General features: G+C 40.6%; 1 protein-coding gene across 1 annotated transcript in view; it reads right to left on the bottom strand.

The window, feature by feature from the left end:
* Positions 1–15,750, bottom strand: part of FAAP20 (FA core complex associated protein 20) — a 78,299-nt gene extending 62,549 nt beyond the window's left edge. The window contains exon 1 of the mRNA XM_075189579.1: positions 15,732–15,750. The gene's annotated coding sequence lies outside the window, so the exon portion shown is untranslated. The remainder of the gene's footprint in view (positions 1–15,731) is intronic.
* Positions 15,751–17,120: the final 1,370 nt, after the last annotated feature.

Here is a 17,120-nt window from a genome sequence, read left to right as displayed (position 1 = left end):
ACAGAACAGTGTATTGTGGGCATAGTAATAAAGGGGCAGGAGGGTGTTCAGCTTGGCACAAGACAGTTTAAGTTAAGCATAGGACTGTGTTTATATATGAATAGTTTGTGATTGACTAGAGACTTTTATGCTGGACATAGGGCATTGTATGGTTGGTAAACAGGGCATGAGGCTGTAGTGATATGAAGTTGTTATACTGGGCACAGGGCTCTATGTAGTAGGCATAGAAAGCAATATGATGGGTATGGGCCTATTCAGAATTTATATTTTTGCCATGCCATCTACGTTATGTATTTATTTGATTTTATCTTTGTTTTTGCTGTACCATGCCATGTATAGTGCGTTATATGTATTGTCATACAGTACAGGCTATTTACTTTTTCAACTTACTGGGCACCCGGCATGATTTATTCAGAACCTTAAAACCCACTTTATTAAAAAACGTTTAGATGGACTAATCATCTCAATATCAGCTGTTACCTGTACATGCGAGCTTGCTGTTGCGAATACATATCTTGACCTTGACAAAAACAACGTACTAATTGTACATAAGTAAAACAAGATCAACACCGTAAATCTATAATAAATTTCATGTTAGTTGCCTTCCCCTGCTACATACTGGACATAAATAATTAAATAAATGGTTGTTTTTCATCTTCAAGGCTCATGTTATATTGGCCAAACGTTTGTGTGGATTAATCTATGCTGTACAGCATGTTTTTTAATGTTTAAACACTGATTTTGTTGGAGGCACCAATAAATATAAGCTTAATTTTATCGATAATTGACATTTTTATTCCTGTGAGTGGTTTTGTAGGTAGAGCCCAGTGCACTGGTTTGCCCGGGGGGCCTATAATGCTGTTAAGACCGCCCTGAATAGTTGGGTGTATAATTTGCTCTACTAACAAGTTAGGCAATGCTCTGTAAGTCAAAGAACACATTTTCCATATCTCCTCTCCTTCTAGCTCATTTTAATACTCTTTTAGAAAAACTTCCATCTGCCCTGATCTGCTCATCACTAAAATATTGCTCCTTCTTTAACGATTCCATCTTTCAGTACAAAAGCATATTCACCGTCGTTAAAACCCAGCCCAAAAAGTGTAAAAGCAGTCAAGTGACTGAAGAGGTTATTTTTAGTTTTATAAATGACCAAGAGACAAAATGTAATATTTAATAAAGGATTGCACATACTGTGATGCTGTAGGACTGAACCATTGTTCTTATGTATCAATCATGGCTGAGCGGAAAGCAGGATTGGATCTTTGAATCCAAACATTCCAGAGCCGTGGTTTGCAGACTGTGGAGCGGAAATATTTTTTGGTGAAGTGTTCCTTGAATGTGAATGCATTGGTAACTGGACCTCAGAGCATCAGAACACAGCAAGCACTTCTTAGACCTTCCACAAAATGTTATACGCCTCCTATTGAAAGAAGGATAGACAGACAGGAAGCACCTGTGTAATGCCGTCTCACAAGGTCTCACAATATTCTGCGATCTAGCATCTCAGCTGCAGATTAGTCATGAAACACACTCAATAATTGTATTCTACTCTTTTCTTTGTGTCCGGGAACGGAGGACAGCTCATATCAACTGGTATAGAAACATTTAGAATATAGAAATGTTCTTACTGAACCAAATAAGACTATATATCTATAATAATATAATAATACACCCCTATGGTGAAATCCAAGAATTTTAAGTTTCTCTGTCACTGTCCATTTTATGGTGGGCAGAGGCGATGGTTATATTACTATTAGACCTTGGTGGTATGATCTGATTTAACTGTTGTTATCTTAGCTGCCCATGTTATGATGCCCAGTGAAATAAGGGCACAGTACCCATAGGAATCGTGTGCCAAACACAAGTCTAGTTGTAGTATGATTATTCTCCTTGACTTATAGAACACCAATTTATTTATTTGACAAAATTACATCAATTGATAATGGTACAAGTATATACACTCAAAGGGGCAGCTTCAATTAGCCGCGATGTTCTCTGCACATTTTTATTGCTACTACGGTAAAAATAGCCACTCGCGGGCATTCCGGAGACACTTCACGGTGGATACTTCTGCAGAATTATCCGTTCATTTTACCCCATGAGCGGATATTTCTGTAAAAATATCTGCCGCCAAGTGTCTCCGGATGTCCGCGAGACACTTTGCGGCTTATTAAATCTGCCCAAAAAGTGAGAGAACATGACTAGCAAGAAGGTAATATGATTAATTCAAGGTCAACCCGACTTTCCACTTACCCGACTTACTGTTTTACTTTGACGGTTAAACAGTAAAGTTTAAAAACATATTACTCTACCACTACTTTACAGAGAGCTGAAACCACCTTCCATATCTCGAGATATTGTGATGGGATCTGATACAGCTCAGAAAGCTGGCTGCTTTCTGTTGAGCTGCTGTGACACACCGGCTGTGTGTGTGAATCTATCAATGACTCGATACAATGTATTTGTGCAAAGAAAGCCTGTCAGTCACTGTCTACCTGCTCAGGAAGATGAACACTCCCCGCCACCCACCAACAGTTTCCGCTTTCGGCAAAGCGGTTCCCACTTAATGTAAACGTTCCTGATGTTAGCTGGCACCACAAGGCTTTTTAGATGCGAGAGGTGCAAAATTACCTGAAACTTTCAACACTTCAAAGGAAGCAGACATAAATATTTAGCAATAATTTCAAATAGGACCGACCCTTGCTTCATGTAATTACAAACGCAACATACGTAAGACACAATGCACATAACGGGACAGACTCATTTTCGGACAGAAATACTGCATAGTCTTTGTATTAAAAACTACATGTATGCGTGTAACTGTAACTAGATAGCATACAACATGTGTATGTAAGGAAGATAGACTATAAAAACAGATTGTATGTACAGTACACATTAAAAATATCCTGATTTATGTTTTTAGTGTAAAAAAAAATATTTTTTTTTATTAATTATAGTATTGAGTTGTTAATTTGACAAAATATGTTTTTCATGTGTTCTGATGGTACTTTACATTACACATATGCATGTGCGCATCCTGCGCTATGTACTGTGTCTACATACAGCAAGTAACCTTTAGCCAGAGTGTACTTATTCCCAGATTCAAATGGAAATGCATAGTGAGATCCGCTTGTATTTGAATATTGCCAGAACTCCGCCCGTGCTCCGTTTTTAAACTCACGCTGCGTTCAGGTTATCTCCGAAGATGAATAAGGCACAATATGCACATTAACCAATGTATTTAAACAAAGCACATTTAATAATGATACTTATTGTGAGGAAAACTAAAAAGCTAAACTTAAGGAAAAAAGAGGGTTTAATGTGACAGAACAGTAATGACATTTTCACTTGTGGAAAAACTTTAATTGTATGAACCCATCTTCAACTGTCCAATTATTGTATTTTTTTTTTATAAAATCACATATTTTTGCTTCCCCCCCCCCTACATTATTATTAACCTCAATAACACTAATTTCAAGTTATTTGCAGTCAAGTTTGACGACCTCACAGGTCACAATATTATTTTCATACACTTACAAACAAAGACTGCAGCGACCCGGCTGGATGCTAAGCGACAGAGCAATGACTCAAACACACGCCAGTTCATAGCACATCTAGGAAACATTGGCACACAGCAGTGGCAGAAAAGAAAAGTGGTGCAATTACCAATGGAGCTCTCCTCTTTGTATGTTACCTATATAATACAGTACAATGTGACTACAGATTTAGAAGACCAAGCCCGCCATAGCTATTATTTCTATTTCAGCAATAACAATTAGCAATGGAGCTGAGGGCGCGCGAAAGTACCAAGCCAATTTGGTACTCGAATCTGCTCGGGTGTGTTCGGTTCTCGGGGAAATGAGCCTGAGCATCTCTAACAGACAGCTGATGACCTTATTATTACATGGGAACGTGCAACTGTGTGTACTTGGACCAGTACAAGTTGGTGCAGTGGATGCTCGTATAACCTTTTTGTGGGTTTTTTTAATTGATCAGCTGCAGAACACTTCTCACTCAAGATGTCCTCTGCACCCCGTTCCATGTCTGCCCCTTCTCCTTCAGCCTCATCTGTCCTTGTTCTGTTTCTATGTGTGATTTGTTTTTGTTTTTTTTGTATGAAGTGTAATACCGACTGTATGGAGTTTTCTTGCGCCTTATAAATAAACAATGAAGATGATGAATTATTGTTATTTGACAGGCTGTTTAAATTAACATTTAATTAAATTGAGCATTTAAAATACCATAGAATTGAATAATGAAAGTGAAGGTTACAGAGCTCTATAGCCACCTGAAGAGCACAATGGACGACTGGTACATATTGGCACATTACCAGCTGCCTATCAGATAGACTTCCAGCATGTTGATGAAGTGTTGTACAATAACAGACATTTTTCAACATTCTCTAATCAACTTGATTGGGAGCGAGGATGAGTGAAGCATCACCAGATTACCTTGAGCATGCCTGCCTATAGTCCTTATTTTCTGGGACTGAAAGAAAAAAATGGGGAAGGTTTAGATGGGTTTGAGTACATGATATACTGGAGCATACTTACACACGCATTGTGTGGGTGCTCAGACAGGACAATTACGTTCTGTCTGCTTTGGGAATAGTAAGTACAGCACTTGCTATAATATTGGTGCCAAAGGAGAATACACCATCTTCTTTCATTAGGCAGAGCTCCTTGATCTGTACACTACATTTTTAGTTTTGAAAAAATACTTTATTTAAATAAATATACTGCATATGTGGGTTTGTCTAGCAAAATGAAAACATGAGGTATTGGTTCATATTTTAATCAAAACATGTAAGCCTGTATCCCATCTAGGATACCTCATTATTTTGAGGTCCTATGCTGACCTATATGCTTCAAACACCATTAAAATGCATTTAAAATCACATGCACCGATTTCCAAGGTGTAGGGGCTTATATCTAACAAGGGCTGGCTTGTGAGCAATGTAAAAAAAAGACCTTATATAGGCCTGATAGACAGCTGCTAGGACAATACAAGGCAATATTTAAAACAAAAACGGAGTAGAAATAAGCCAGCGTTCGGTTATTCCCATATTATACATGGTAAAAGCTGCTTGGCAATATAAAGGCCCTAAAGGTATACAAAACAAAAAGACAGTTGTTGTCAGCACTTGTCCTTATCTGTGTGTAAAAAATGGCAAAATGAAAACATGTGGTATTGGTTCATATTTTAATCAAAACATGTAAGCCTGTATCCCATCTAGGATACCTCATTATTTTGAGGTCCTATGCTGACCTATATGCTTCAAACACCATTAAAATGCATTTAAAATCACATGCACCGATTTCCAAGGTGTAGGGGCTTATATCTAACAAGGGCTGGCTTGTTAGCAATGCCAAAAAAAGACCTTATATAGGCCTGATAGACAGCTGCTAGGACAATACAAGGCAATATTTGAAACAAAAACGGAGTAGAAATAAGCCAGCGTTCGGTTATTCCCATATTATACATGGTAAAAGCTGCTTGGCAATATAAAGGCCCTAAATGTATACAAAACAAAAAGACAGTTGTTGTCAGCACTTGTCCTTATCTGTGTGTAAAATGGCAAAATGAAAACATGTGGTATTGGTTCATAATTTGATCAAAACATTTACGCCTGCATCCCAGGATCAAGGGTACCTCATTGCAGGTCCTACACTAACCTTTTTTTCTTTTAATCAAAAGATGAACCAATACCGCATTGTAATTGTAATAATTTATTGATAAGTCTAATACACAAGGATCCCCATACAAATTAATAATCTGTTATTGTTTTTCTTTTCTTTTTTTCCTTTACCACAAGGCGGTGCTCCTTAAAATCAATTGGCATCAACAGAATATACAAAAAAAAAAATTTCAATGGGGCAATCTATGTCTATATCAGATGCTGATAAAATGACCTTTTATTCAATTCATTAAAATATTCTCATTTCATGTATATGAATATGGAATTTACTGCCATATTGATGGACCATGTAAAAAACTTACATTTTGTCACGCTAGCCGTGAGAATCAGACCCACCTTCTGGTATTGGCACAACTAATCTAGGAGGCGCAAAATCTAACGTGTCCTAGGTCTTCGCCACGGATCCCCGGTTCGGGCTTCGCGGCAGAGACATACAGGTCGCAGCCCTCCCAGGTAGCACCAGAGAAAAAGATACAGACAGGTCGAGCAATCCGGGTCAGAACTGTGAAGGAGTTATGTACTGAAGGGACAGGCAAAGGCAGTCTCAGTAATGCAGGGGTCGGGCCAGGAGATCTAATACAAGCCAAAAGAGAATTCCAGGAGCAGATTCAAACAAGCCTGGTCAATAGCCAAAAGTAGAACCAGGAGAAAGGAGGACCTTGATCACCTTTAAATAGACAGAGAGGATCCCTCATTGGTGGCAGGGAGATCGGCAGTCAGAATCAGCTGACCGGCGACAGGAAGCCGATAAGGACAATGAACCTGACGCGTCCCGTTGCCTAGCAACAGGACGCGATTGTTCAGGACAGGAAGGCTATTGTCCCCTACCACCCTCAATCAGCCTTTCCCACAGCCTTCAAATCTTTAGACACTCTTTGAAAACCCATTTCTTTTTTCAGGTGACCTTATCCCCGATAACACTATTCACACTAATACACCCTCACAACTATCCCAATCTCCACTCTGAGCCACACTTGCTCATCTTGTTTCAGCTGTGCCCTCTTCCACTTAGAATGTAAGCTCTCTAATGAGCAGGGTCCTTCATACCCTTTATTTTTCATGTCTGCATTTATTTTGTCTACCTTGTATGTCCCTATTTTATGTATGTCCTGTTTTCCTACTGTGCGGCGCTGCGGAGCACTGTGGCGCCTTACAAATCTACTATAATAATAATAATCCATCATGCGTTATTACATTTTGTTTTATTACCTTTTTAGAGGGGAATGGATTCCCGTCTTTATGATTAAATAAAATTGCTCTAAATGCTATTTTTTTTCCCCAAGTATTTGCACCAACCTTCACACGCTGCCCCTTTGTCAATTTTCACTTTGGATCTTGGGTCCGTGTCTCTTTTGTACTGTAGTGAATATAATCGCCTTTGTGGTATATCATAATTATTTCAGTTTAACAAGAAACTATTTTTCGACGCAGATATATATTAAATATGTTCCATGGGTTTTTTTTTTCTTTTTAAAAGGCTAACATTTTAAATAACTACAGATGGATATTTTTATCTTATACTGCTTTTTATGCAGCCTGCTAATACATTTACAAAAATAATTAGCCATATGTTCCATAGCATCATTTTTTATATACCAAAAATGGAAAAAAAAACAAAACATGCACTACAGTAAAATGGACAACAGCAATACTGTATAATACAAGCATTTAATAGTACAGTGGTGTTCTCGGTCATAGTGAATTGTGCAGCGTTATACTCATGTCATTGTTATACATAAAATGGAATAGCAATCAGTGGTAAAATGACATTTAAAGCAAGAAACAGCACTGCTAGCCCGCCGTTAAATATGTAACACTCAAGTGGGTGGTATGATTGTCCTACAAGTGCTCGGCTAGATTGGAAAATTATATGTGAGCACTTTCCAAGATTTCAAATGGCCAAAGAGGACCACTTAAGGTACTTTATAACAGACTCCCCTTTGCCTATGTTATAACTGCAGCATATATGTACAGACACATAATGTGACATACCTTGTAAACCCAGACAGATAAAAGCAGCTATACTCTATGAGATACTAGAATCGCTGGAGAGGAGCCATATTACTGATGTAAGAAAGTCCACGGGTATACCGATGGCCGTCCAGGAAGCAAGAACAGTAGGTACAAGGCAGGTATAGCAAAAAGACAGTTGTCAGCGCTTATCCTTTACACTGCATATCTGTGTGTATTTAGAAAAATGATAACATGAGGTATTGGTTCATATTTTGATCAAAATGTTTAAGCCTGCATCCCAGCATCAAGGGCACCTCATTATATGCAGGTCCTACACTGACCTATATGCTTTAAACACCATTACAATGCAGTTAAAATCAGATGCACTCACCACCCAGGTAGAGGGGTTTACATCTAGCAAGGGCTGGCTTGTGAGCCACACCCAAATGTGCCTTAAATAGGCTTGATGGACAGCTGCTATGACAATAAGACAATATTTTGAAACAAAACCAGAGAGAAAAACAAGCCTGCATAGGACTCAGGAAAACAGGTCAAGGGCACAGGTGAAATGCTAGGGTGGGAAGAATTCAGTTAGACACCAGGTGACATTGGACATCACTTCCAGGGGCGCACGCAGGGGGGGGTTTCTGGTTCTCCAGAAAACCCTCCCCTCCGCGAACGAACAGTACTGAACAGCAGCCGCGGCGCTGTCAAAGAAGCGTCCACGGCGGTGCTGTGTTGTACTACAATACAGCACTGCCGCGGACGCTTATTTGACAGCGCCGCGGCTGCTGTCCAATTCACAATCGCCGAAACGGAGCTGCGCATGCGCGGGAGCTCGCTCTCTCTCTTTAATTTTTTTTTTAGGGGGGGAACCCCCCTTAAAAATCCTGCGTTTGCCCCTGACTTCAGTGTCCGGCTGTGCACAATGCCGCCCAATGCGGTAAAGAATCTCAGCTCCTTTACTCCTTTCATCTCTACGAGACTAAAGGTAAATGAGTGGGGATTTTAGAAAAAACATTGAGGCAATGTGTCTCGCTGGACTGCGATGTTTCTCCTCGTGCCCCCACTAGAAGGCCAAGACGTCAAACTGAGAATCACAATCACTTATCAGACAGCAACAGAAGACCAGGGAACATAATTATAGTGGCTACTGTATCCTTAAATAGCAATTGCAATTTCATAGGTGCTTGCCGTGCACATGCCATTTCCAGTAAACCGCCCATTGTCATGAAGAGCAGTGACTTTTCCTGCACCTGGATGCTGGTAACAAAGAAGACACAAGTCCGTGCATTGCACAACAGGAAGTACTTTATGTTTGGGATAATGCATCCCTTACTGTAAATTATATACATACTGGTAGTTACGGAGGAGTTCTAGGGCAACATAAAAGCACGGGGCTGTAGGCCAAGTGCTTTCATACAAATCACAGAAATCATCATCATTTATTTATATAGCGCCACTAATTCCGCAGCGCTGTACAGAGAACTCACATCAGTCCCTGCCCCATTGGAGCTTACAGTCTAAATTCCCTAACAAACACAGAGAGAGAGAGAGAGAGAGAGAGAGAGAGAGAGACTAGGGTCAATTTGATAGCAGCCAATTAACCTACTAGTATGTTTTTTTTTGGATTGTGGGAGGAAATCGGAGCCCACGCAAACACAGGGAGAACATACAAACTCCACACAGATAAGGCCATGGTCGGGAATCAAACTCATGACCCCAGCGCTGTGTGATCAGAAGTGCTAACCACTAAGCCACTGTGCTGCCCAAATCCAAGGTGACTTCTAATATCTGTGTTCATTTACAGAGATTGCATTACATCAGGGCTGTCCCTAATAATTAGCACTCTTCATTGACACTTACAAATATCCTGCAGACTTACAAGTACACGGTTGGTACATTGCCCATCAGAAAATAGACATATAATACATATTGATGTCCATTGATGTACCAATTACACATATTACCACATTTTGTCACATTTTATAATCTAGATCAGGGGTTGGCAACCTTTTTCTATCAGAGTGCCGGCTAAAATCTAGTGAAGCCCAGGTGTGCCAGTTGGGTGTGATATATATATATATATATATATATTACACACACATACATACATACATACATGCATATATACATACAGGGCTGCCTAGAGAAATTCATGGCCCCAGTACAGCAACTTCATGTGCCCCCCTTTATAGTCAAGCATGGCAAAAAAAATGTTGTGCCGCCGCGGGGCGACGGCGAAACATTTTTTTTACCATGCAAGTGGTCGTACAATTGGGGGCGTGGCAGTGCATCATTGGGGGCGTGTCTAGCAGATGAAAAGCACCAGGCCACCCTCTTACAGAAAAATGCATTACTCACACATGCCCCCTTGCTCAGCAGCTTTGCTCACATATGTCCCCTCTGCCCACATGCTTTAATCACACTTGCCCCCCCTCTGCCAAGCACCTTTAGTCACACATGCCCCCTCTCCAGCACACCTTCTTACCTTATTCTCCACTGCACAGCATGGGAAGATATCCAGCAGCCCGCCGAGTACCATGTGACCACTGCAGTCACATGACCTGGCGTCTGAAGATACCTGAGCTGAAGGGCATTTAGCTACTACCGATCCCCCCTGCACTCAATAAAAAAAAATAAAAAAAAGTACTTTTAAAATAAAAAAAATATTTTCAAAGATAGGTCTCCAGTGGGGACTCGGGCCACCAAGCAGGCCCGGGCAATTTGTAGCCGCCCCCTCCCCTCTCGGCTATATATATATATACATCACTTTATGAGGCTAATATCATATTAACAGTAAGGGACCAGCAAAAAAACGTTATGCCGCACAGTAGTGCCCCAGTTCACATCATACCTCATAATTGTGCCCACAATTCATACTTTACCAGTTGCCCCCAGAAACACATAGTATGCCACAGTTGCCCCCAGAAACACATAGCATGCCACAGTTGCCCCCAGAAATACATACCATGCCACAGTTGCCCCCAGAAATACATAGCACGCCACAGTTGCCCCCAGAAATACATAGCACGCCACAGTTGCCCCCAGAAATACATAGCACGCCACAGTTGCCCCCAGAAACACATAGTATGCCACAGTTGCCCCCAGAAATACATAGCACGCCACAGTTGCCCCCAGAAATACATAGCATGCCACAGTTGCCCCCAGAAATACATAGCATGCCACAGTTGCCCCAGAAATACATAGCATTCCAGAGTTGCTCCCAGAAATACATAGCACGCCACAGTTGCCCCCACAAATACGTAGTATTCCACATTTGCCCCCACAAATACATAGTATGCAACAGTTGCCCCCATAAACATATAGCATGCCACAGTTGCCCCCATAAATATATAGCATGCCACAGTTGCCCCCATAAATATATAGTATGCCACAGTTGCCCCATAAATATATAGTATGCCACAGTTGCCCCATAAATATATAGTATGCCACAGTTGCCCCATAAATTTATAGTATGCCACAGTTGCCCCCATAAATATATAGTATGCCACAGTTGCCCCCATAAATATATAGTATGCCACAGTTGCCCCATAAATTTATAGTATGCCACAGTTGCCCCCATAAATATATAGTATGCCACAGTTGCCCCCATAAATATATAGTATGCCACAGTTGCCCCCCACAAATACAAAGTTTGCCACAGTTGCCCCCCACAAATACAAAGTTTGCCAAGTATATGTGCCCCTCGATTTGCTGCCCTTACTTACCTTTGTAGACTCATCTTTCTCCAGAAACCTGGGAGCTGATTCAATAAAACAACTGGTGATGGGCGAAACGGAGCTTCTGCGCATGCGCAGAAGCTCCGTTTCGGCCATCATCGGCTGCTTTGCTGAAGCAGCTTCATCGTGCCAGACAAAAGTGGTCAGCGTGCCACGTCTGGCACGCGTGCCGGGGGTTACCGACCCCTGATCTAGATACATGTTAACATGCATCACAGAGATGCTTAGGGAATGATTTTAGCAGATACTCAAGAATATTAAGTCTTGTACCCCATGGTTTATTGTATGAAGCATACTATAGGGACCACTGAGCTGTGTGGCCATCTGCAATCCTTTTGGCAACTTATATGGCTCACATGAACCTGACGATCATTATAGAGCATACTTGCCAACTTTGTCAATTTGTCTTCCGGGAGGTCCAGGGGCAGGTGGGAGTGTGATGGTGGGGCTCAGAGAATCACTTCCCTAAGCCCCGCCTCAAACGCTGTCATCACCATTTTGCCCTATACTGACATGGGGCGAGGCCACTATGATGCGGGAATTGCATCACTAAGCCCCGCCCCTCCATCAAACTTACCAAACTGGCCGGGATCCGGGAGGTTGTCCTGCTGTCCCGGGAGTCCGGGAGGACTCCCAGAAAGTCAGGAGTCTCCCGGACATTCCGGGAGAGTAGGCAACTATGCTTTAGAGTCACAAACATGTAATATCACTAAAACTCACCAAAGTCAGTAAAATAAAAATAAAAAATAAGCATGCTGATAACACATACGAAGTAAGGAAGGTTAACAAGGAATGAGAGAGTCATATTAATTTACAGTTTTCACTCTGGGACATGCTCTGACTTAAATACACAGGCTAAACAAAAAGAGCATCTTTTTATGTATAAGTACATATCCTGGTTTATCTGTATGTATTCTTATCCATTCATACAGAGGAAATTGTATGAAGTATTTATATAAACTGAGATAAGCAAAATGTTTTAGGACATTTTAACTTTAAACAAATTCCAGTGTTTTGAGGTCAGCTAATCAGTTTGCAGAGGACACATTAAAAAAACATAATCAGAATGCAGAACAATTGCATTTAAAAGATAAAGCAACAAGCTGAAGGAACTTACCCTATAAACTGTTTATACCATAGTACTGTTGGGAGCCAGTAACGCCATTCACACTGTGTGCCCTATATCATGAAACAAACCGTTGGACATGCGCTGTAGGCAAGAAAGACAATATGATTAGTAGTCCACTACAGACATAGAATATGAGAATAAACTGTGTTACCTCAGTGATGGGAAAAAAGGAACACAGAGGGATCATTTGATACTTTATTAGGTAGAGGTTCAATTTGGCACAAGGGGTCTCCGGAACGTCTATAGAGCCTATGTTATGGTTTGAATCTCCATTCATTTTAAACGAAATGCCAACCATAATTGCCGGTAATGTGGGCACATCCGTGTGCCATATCTCCGGCAATCAAATCCCCCCCTTAGTCTGCTTAAGAGGGCGGCCTTTTGCCCACCACTGGGTTAGAGACTCCAGGAAAAACTGACTAAGGCTTTTTAGAGACTAGTTGAGCATTGGCCTCAGATGTGGAAGGAATTTTTGTTTTTAGCCAAGAGAAAAGAGGCAAGCAGGCTTAGCTGTCCACTCTCTTATCATCATCATCATCTACCTATATAGCGCCACCAATTCCGCAGCGTTGTACAGAGAACTCGCTCACATCAGTCCCTGCCCCATTGGAGCTTACAGTCTAAATTCCCTAACACACACACACTTGGGTCAATTTTAATTGCAATCAATTAACCTACTAGTATGTTTTTGGATTGTGGGAGGAAACCGGATTACCCGGAGGAAACTCACGCACACATGGGGAGAACATACAAACTCCAAAGAGATAATGCCATGGTCAGGAATCAAACTCATAACCCCAATGCTGTGAGGCAGAAGTGCTAACCACTAAGCCACCATACTGTCCGTATCAAGGCATGGCTAAGTATTGCCAGTTGGCGGACAGGTTTGGTGTTTTCTTTAGTGGTTTACGTTTTCTCCTTTATGGCTACAAACTAAATAAAACACCTATAACCAGAGACATGTGGTTACTCTTTGTTATGAGTTTTTATTCACACTATCTTGATCTTGTTTTCCTCTTATTTTTAATCCACTATTTTGCTAAGGAAAAAGAATGGTCTTGGCGATTTAATTTATTAATTAGAAAGAGTTGTATTTTATCATAATATTAGTGTGGATATGAAGATTGCCCCCAAATCAGAATGTTGTTGTTACGGCAAGGAGCAGAGTTGTAGCCGTCTGTATTTTATGTAATGTAATGTCTGTCTGAGAAGAAAGACAGGAATGAAGGAGAGAAGCTGTAAGCATTGCTCAAAGGCAGTGTATGAACACGTGTGAAGTATATTTAATTTGTCACTCTTTGACATGTATGAGGAATGTCCTAGCACGGCCAGCATATTAAAAATATTTTCATTCATCCTTGAAGACTAGTGATGTTAGAAGTTGTCAAAGATATAGAGGATAATGTAATACTTACTATATATTATAAGGAAATTTTAACTCACAGAACAGTTTTGTGACCATATTAGAGCTGACATCATAACTCATAGTTTGTACAGATATTATTTACAGGTGTTTATACAAATATTATTAGCATCACTTGGGTATTCTGTATTTAATATATTTAATAATGTGCACCCTACAGTAAATTATTAGGATATTATAAGCCACCAAAGTTCTATGTCTTCAAAGGCACAAGGCCAAGTCCGTTTATACAGATCACAGCAATCTGAAGGGACTTGTAATATTAACAATTTACAGTAGGGAGTGCATTATTCATTATTATAATACATGTTTTTTTTTTTTATGTGGGGTCATCAGACCTCAACAATCATAAGCAATGGCATCAGAATGCACCTTTTATACATTATTATATATATTACAGGAGATTCAACATATATTAACATCACTCGGGTGTAATATTGATTAGAATTTAACTAGAATGTAATTTCTTTCACAGTGTGTTTGCTCACTGGTCAGTGGTTTCTCTATGCAGGGAAGATAGGAAGTACAATCACTCTTTATACATGGGTAAGCATTTCCCTCTATAACAGTTTCCCATGCAACTAAAATTTTGAGCGGCCACATCAATAAATAAGAGCTGGTATTGAATAGAAGAGAGGTTTGCGTTTTCTGTGCCTGCGGGGCCCGGATTTGAGACTGAAAAATGAGATGAGGTCACAGAATAAAAAGGGAACGCCAGCAATTATTTTATTTTATTAACCAGCATCTATTTAATTGCTCCGGTTGTGATATATTTCACAAGATAACCAGAGTGAGTGTAGTGCACATAGCTGGCTGTGTGCTAGGGGGAGCTATCTGAATGTAGAAGGGAATCTTGGCAGCAGTTCAGCCTGTGCTCTGTATCACATCATTGGCCATCTATTCAGGAACAATGAACATGCTTACAACGGTATCACCTAAGGGAACGTAGGCAGCCATTTTTAGAGCTGAGCCAATATTCATCAGAATCCAACCCATGAGGTCACTAGCAACCAGTGACATCCCTGACGCCAGATGCTGGTCACATGAGCAGGCTGTCAATGTATAGTCCGTGAGTGAATATATTAGCTGCATTCTTATTTAGCCTACAACGTATTGTGGTTTGCTAGCTACTAGCGGATTGAGTTTCCATGAATATTAGTTAATTCCACACTGGGGTGTAACAATAGTGGGTGCAGGGGCCATGCTCACCCCTCACCCTCCCAGCCATCCCAGGCACCCCACACAACATTCAGAGCAGAGACACGTTGTCGGATCCCAGAGCGGACGTCACATAGCCCCTACCCAATGTATAGTCCCCTCCTCCCCACCCCCCCGCATGAAGCTGATGGGCCATACTTGCCAGTCTAGGAGGGATGGTAAGGGGTGTGTTGGTGTAGGGGGCGGGGCTTGATGAATCGCAACATTTTGGCCCAAATAACTCGATTCCCGGAGAATTGCATTGTGGCGGCTGCAATGCTGCCCATTTTAATAGGAAGTGGGCAGATGCAGGAAGTTGAGAGACCTACCTGGAGTCCGGGAGTCTCCCGGACATTCTGGGAGAATTGGCAAGTAGATGGGTCCACTTTGGAAGTCACATAACATTGTATCCAAAAGGAAAAATCTAATTTTATATTTTTTTTCATACTTCGGCTTTAGCAACCCATTATCACCGAAACCAAAGGAAATTAGATTAAATGACCTGTAGGTAAAATTCAGGGGTGATCTGAGGAGCATATTTACTAAATACAGAAGTGATTTAGCAGACATTAGCTTTGTTTACTCAACTGCAAAAGGTGATTATTTCCGAGCAGCGTAGGCAGTTAACAGCCATTAGCCTAACTGTAAGAGGTTTAAAAGGCGTCTCTGGAGCACGAACATGTTTTAGGATTTTGACTGAGAAAAGTGCAGATCCACTTCCTTGTTGGACGCAAACTTGTCTCTAAATAGCTTTGCTGTTTTTCAAACCTGCTGGTATCTCCCGGGGAACTCTCAACAATGGTTATGCAGCCCCCAACTCTATATCTCACTAGTAAAGAGAAATACATTATAAGCACACAGGCTGTTACTTCCATACATAGAGCACATCTCTCAAGCCCAACATTTCTATATCATTTCCAGGAACAGTTTGCTGCATTAAACGTGGGGCAGTGTAGACCAGCTTAGAGCACCACAAGCCCCATCTTAGCATGTTTACATTGATAAATGTATTTTTTTATTTTGCATAATCTTCTTCAACACAAGATAGTGAGAATTGCATCTAGTCTACAAAATAAGAGAACTCATGTACGAAACAGTTTGTGAGTACTGGAACACAAGGACATTACCAAGTACAATCATTTCTATAAAAAAAAAATATTTTTTAATTCTACAATTGTCCCTGAACATGGCTGATGACACAGTTGGCAATTATGATTAATACACACATTTCTGTACACAGGGTCATTTATGGACGTAAACAACATATGAACGTGCCAGTATATGTCATATCTTTACCTTTTAGTGATGTTGTGCTTTTATTTTTGTATGAGTAAGCCCACATGTATGTGCTTAGCCTGAAGATTCAAGGACAGTGGGATTCAAGCACAAATGCGCTGGCATCGTGGTTTAATCTATATTAAATAAAGTGAATTGTATATTACATTAAAATCAAGCTGCTTAGATGGATGATACCCAAATCTCAATAATAATTAATTGATCAATTTGAGTTAATATTTAAAACATTGAGCATCATTGAGCTCACAAAAAAAACAACTCAATCAGCCTCAGCGCTAAGCAGCCTGGGCTGGATTTCTCTATAACAAGAAGACCAATTACACACACATCATCATCATCATCAACATTTATTTATATAGCGCCAGCAAATTCCATAGCGCTTTACAATTGGGAACAAACATTGATAAGACAATACTGGGTAATACATACAGACAGAGAGGTAAGAGAACCCTGCTCGCAAGCTTACAATCTATGGGACAATGGGAGTTAGAAACACAAGGGCATGTGCTACATCATATTGCACAATGGACCAGCTAGACTGCAAAGGTAAAAGTATTGTGTGCTGTGTGTATGGCAATGTTGGTCAGAGGGTTGTTGTCTTGCGTTAGCAGTGTAGAGGATGGTAATAGGGTAATCTAGGGAAATTAAGATGATGGTTGAGGAATATCATAACCTTGTCTG

This window comes from Mixophyes fleayi, chromosome 11, assembly GCF_038048845.1.
Source record: "Mixophyes fleayi isolate aMixFle1 chromosome 11, aMixFle1.hap1, whole genome shotgun sequence".
Classification (NCBI taxonomy): domain Eukaryota; kingdom Metazoa; phylum Chordata; class Amphibia; order Anura; family Limnodynastidae; genus Mixophyes; species Mixophyes fleayi.
This window is presented reverse-complemented; position numbering and strand designations above follow the sequence as displayed.